This window comes from Crocodylus porosus, unplaced genomic scaffold (genome assembly GCF_001723895.1).
Source record: "Crocodylus porosus isolate Cpor-Errol unplaced genomic scaffold, CroPor_comp1, whole genome shotgun sequence".
Classification (NCBI taxonomy): domain Eukaryota; kingdom Metazoa; phylum Chordata; order Crocodylia; family Crocodylidae; genus Crocodylus; species Crocodylus porosus.
In genome coordinates this window covers 53,833,168-53,838,376 of record NW_017728949.1, presented here as the reverse complement: position 1 = coordinate 53,838,376, position 5,209 = coordinate 53,833,168, and positions in this window count along the sequence as shown.

Below are 5,209 nucleotides of genomic sequence, written 5' to 3'. Positions count from 1 at the left end.
CTGAAAGCTTGCAAAGAACATTTTTCCAGCTGTTTAGTTGGTCTAATAAAAGATATCACATGTAACCAAAGAACCTTGCCTGCCTCTTTCTGACAGATTTGTAAACATTTTGCTTTTTTCCAGAGGCTCTTCATATAGTTCTCAGCCTCAATATTCTGCAGTCCTCTGACCAATTCCCCATGTTGCTTATCTTCCTAGATTCCAATATGGTCAAAAATGACCCTGAAGAGATAAGAAATTACTACAAGCTCTGGGATCAAGTGTGGATGGCTAGGAGGAGGAACAAGGTCTTCACTACTTCTTTCAGTGGAGACTAAAAATTCAGGCAGAGACAAACGCATCCGTGAGATAAATACATAGTTTGCCTGCTTTGACTGTGTTGCCATTCCTTAGACGAGGACTACTGGGTAGATGGATAGTTTTCCTGATGAACGCAAGTATTCTAAAATGCTGTTCCTGACACACCAGGCTAATAAAGAGAGTTTCAAAGGGGACTAGTGACAAAGGTCTATACAGAAGTAAAAACAATGACCTCTCAGAAGACTGTAATATAGAGGGAAATAGAGGAGAAAGGAACTGGCAGTCATACGAGACAAAAAAGGAAAATAATGACATACTGCTAAACAACCTCAATACTTGTACGCCATGAGTATGGGACACACATGGAAATAACCAGATATATCAGTACACAAAGTGACAGCTTAAAAATGGCATCACAATTATTTAGTGGGGAAAAAAATCATGGGACACGTATAGAAGAGTATAGCTCGTCCAGGAAGCCAGACATCAGAAAAGGAGGTGATGCACTGTAGAGCAAGTATTCATGTTGTTACAAAGTCTAGGCTAGAGAAAGAGGAAGACTTTTTGGAAATCTCCAGTGAAACGGAAATAACGAAGGGTGATGAAATGGTAGAGTTCTACTACAGAGCAGCAAATTAGGAGGTACATCTGAAAAATGAACAGAAAGGGCATGACCTCCTGGGGGGCTCTACAACTACCCAGTGGAAAAGCTACACAGAAGGACAGACACTTTTTATCAATTGAATGTGCTGGAGAGATCTTGTTTCAGAAAGTGATGGAACATAACTAGGGCAAACTATTTCAGATGTGACTGACTAGCAGGAGAACTGGTTGAGAATCTGAAGGCAGATAATTTGGAAGAAAGGAATCATATGATAAGAGAATCCATTATGCTAAGGAAAAGAAGGAGTAAGTTGAGTAGAACGACAGCAAATGTCAACACATTCAGGTAACTGATAGGTAAGGGTCTCCCATGAGAAGAAATTTTACAAGTTCAAAAGATCTGATAATTCTGAGACTCATATTAAAAGCACAGTGACAAACTATCCAACACGCAAAAAAAAGATAGGAAATACTAGCCAACTGCCTGTCAAGAATGACGGGCGGAGGGGAGCAGGCAGGAACAGAGCCCCATGTACCCCCCTGTCCAGGCCCACTCCCCCTTTCCCTCTTGAGGTCCGGGCCTGCTCCCCCCTTCCCTGCTGTGGCAGCAGGGGAAGGGGAGGAGCAGACCTGGGCCTGATGCAGGGGGTGGGGTGGGGTGGAAGACTGGGCCCAAGGGTGGGAAGAAGCCAACCCGCTGCAGCAGCGGTGGGGGTGGGGGGAGCAGCAGGCCCAGGCCAATGCAGCAGCAGTGTGAGGACAGAAGCAGCGAGCTCAGGGCCGAACGCAGGGGAGGGGACCTGGGCCTGAGTGGGGAGGAGCTCCCCCCCACTGCTGCCGTGTCAGGCTGGGCCCACTGCTACTCCTCCCCCCACAACTGCTGTGGCAGGTGGGCTTCTTCCACCACCTCAAGCCCACTCCTTCCTCCCCACAGCGTCCTCTCGCTTGCTGCCTGCAGGGAGCAGAGTCCTGCCCCACCGCTCCATCGCCGCTGCCTCCAGGGATCAGTGCAGGGCTGGGGGGGGGGCTCCAGCTGTGCAGGCCTTGCCCCCCCATTCCCTGCCATCATAGCAGTGCTCCACTGCAATGCCACCTCCTGGCCAAACACTGTATTTGCACTCTGATTGGTTGTTTCAGTCAGCCAACCAGAGTGCAAAAAAAGTGTTATGGATAGACAGACAGATTAAGGCTTTTATAATACTGGAACTGTAAAATTCCAAAATGACCGCAGTGGTGGGACAGAGAGTGGGGTTGTGAACCCACGTTACTATGGACAAGTAAAAAAAACTCAGCACAAATGTGAAGGGAATAGAATCCAAGGCATTATGCAAAATTATTTAGAATTAATAAGGGATGTAAAAAATAGCAAGGGAAAGACAAAGGAAAGTATGAGCCCATCACTTGATGGGAAAGGAGAGCATATACTGGACATTACAGAGAAGGTCAAAATTGTTCAATGTCTTTTTTGCTTCTGTCTTCATTAAACAGTTAATTGTGACACAGGAAATTTGAAAATGGTGTAGGAAAACAGACCAAGAAGGTAAAGCTAAAGAACAGATTAAAGTTAGATGCATTCAGGTCAACAAGGCATGGTGAAATTCACCTTCAAGTACTTAAGAGACTAGCTGAAACAATCTCTGAACCATTTGCAATTATTTTCGAGAGCACATGGAGGAGCTCTTAGAGGACTAGTTAAGAACAAACATAGCAGCCATTTTTATTGAAGAGAACCAGAGGGCTTCTGGACCAGTCAGTCTAAATTAAACTGGGAAGACACTAGAACAAAGCATTAAAGACCCAGGATATGGTGAAAGAGCCAACATGGATTTGTTGAGCACAAATAATGCCAAAATAATTTAATTGTGTTCTTTAACAGGGTAAGTGGCCTAATGGATACAAGGCAAACAATAGCTGTTAAGCCATTTAGTAAAGCTTTTGACATACTCTCATGACAATAGAGAAAATACAGTCTAGGTGAAATCCCCATAAGGTGGGTATGGAACTGGTTACAGAAATTGCTATAAAAAATTAATGATCAATGTTTCGCTGACAAACCAAGAGGACATATCAAGTGGACTACCATAGGGGCCTATCCGGGGTTTAATACTAAGCAACATTTTCATTAAGGATCTAAATGATGAAATATTAAAAAAACAAAAAAATACACTAATTAAAACTGTGGAATACACAAAGCTGGAGTCATATGCACTCTGGAGCACAAAATGTGAATTCAAAGTGATCTTGATAAACTGAAAAGGCAGGCTGAAATCAACAAGATTTGAGGCGAACTGTGAAATTCCTGTCACTGGAGGCTTTTAAGAACAGGTGAGATATGTGTTTCACCTTATGTCACAATAGGAGGAAGGACTAAATGGCATCCTGAGCTCCCTCCCTCTCTTACCTTTCTAGGATTTGTTCGTTCACCCAAATAGGGGAATGCCACTCTTATCTATGCTCTGGAAAGAAGGGTTGTCTTGGCAAACACCAGCAGTTTGAAACACTTCTGTTGTCAAAATACTTGTATTCCTGGTAAGCATGGTAACAAATGCAGCCTCCTTCACTGCTGTCAAAAATCACAAATGTAGATGCACAAGCTACAAAGGGGATATGAAAAAAGAGAAACCCTGTCTACAAAGACATTACAGGGGTGCAAAAGAGTGCGTCTTCTTCATACTACTATAACAACAACGGCTGAAATTGGAGCAACATTCCTGAAGGGTGCTGAGGTGTAATGAACAAGCCATAAGCTGAGGGCTATGTCTACATAACAATTAAGCAGATGATCAGCATCCACATCTGAGCACTTAGGACTCCACAGCCCAAGAGCGACAGAGTAACAACGCAAGTATGAGCAGCCATGCTGCAAAGCCATGCCAGTTACAGTGCCCTGGGCTCGTGTTACATTTACCGGCATGTTCTGCAAAAAATTCCGGGTTTTGTGCTACAAGGAACAGATTTGCTCAGTGACTCATTCCTATATAATTAATACAGTACCACCTTACTATAATGAACCCCATGGGACTGGAAGAAAACTTCATTAAAAGAGTGTTTTGCTATAACAGTGTTAGTCAATTTATTACATCATAATAATGGGGGGGGCGGGGAGAGGAACACCAGTCCCAGCTGCAGGAATGGTTAAAACCAGAGGATTATTATGACGAGGTTGTATGGTAATATTATCCTTTCCTCTATAATTGAGAGAGAACTTCTGGGCAAACAGGGGAAAAGGAAGGGAAGGGGGGCAGGAGGTTTAAAGTATCAAGCTCAGAAAGCTGTGAGTGGACCCATAAGAGTGGGGGTGAGGGGCAATATCTGGTAGGGTCTGTGGCCACGTCCCCGAATTTATAAGAATAAGATTTATTTAAAGGCAGAGATGAAGCATGAAAAAAAAGTAAGCCTGAAAGTTCAATAAAATGTTATAAATGTTTGAAGACAAATTTATAATAAACTAAATGGTAAACAGAACTACTGCTGTCACTAACATGAGTAGAATGAAGTCCATTAAGTTTTGGCCAGTTTAAACAAACTTAAAGAGTTCTAGTGCTGAGGTTTGAAAATAGCCTATTTTATACATAGAGTATATATACTTTGTTCTCCCCAACAGACTCTAAGTAGAGCACCATATGGAAAAAATGGTATGTCTAATGTTATATAAAATGGAATTCACAAAAAAAATAATATTGTTGTTTCTAGCCAAGGACAGTCCAAGCTCCTCCCTAATTCTGCTAGATGACATTCATCTTTCATTCATTCCCATCCTCCTAAGTCCCAAGTTTTTCCTTGCTTGTTTTTACTCCTGTGACATTATTAAAACCAAAAGTTTTGGAAAATCGTGGAAGGACTATATACTGTATGTGCATGCCTAGTTTAAGTCAAATCAATAGTCTACATCCATCCTCACTTTTGATCCATCATTTGTGTCACTCATTTTTAAGGCAGGGACTCATGCTAAAATACCAAGACCAAGGAATGAGAATCATAGTGTATGGGAGAAGTATCATAAAGGTAATTATTTTTCAATGATAAGAGGCACTAGAGACAATTCACAAATAGTGAATGCTGTATGAATGAGTTTTACATTGCCTATAAACTTATTTATGAAGTCTTGTATACATAGAAAAGTTGAAAAAAAAAAACACACTGCTGCTCTATTCTTTTTCAAAGGCCAATTGTAAGCTTGATTTCTCACCTCCAACCTCTCCCACCAAGAAAGAGAAGGACCACACGAGACTGTCACTAAGCTTGGAATGAATAGCAAATTGATGAAAAATAATTATTTTGTGAAGAACAGTCTTTGTAAACAAAC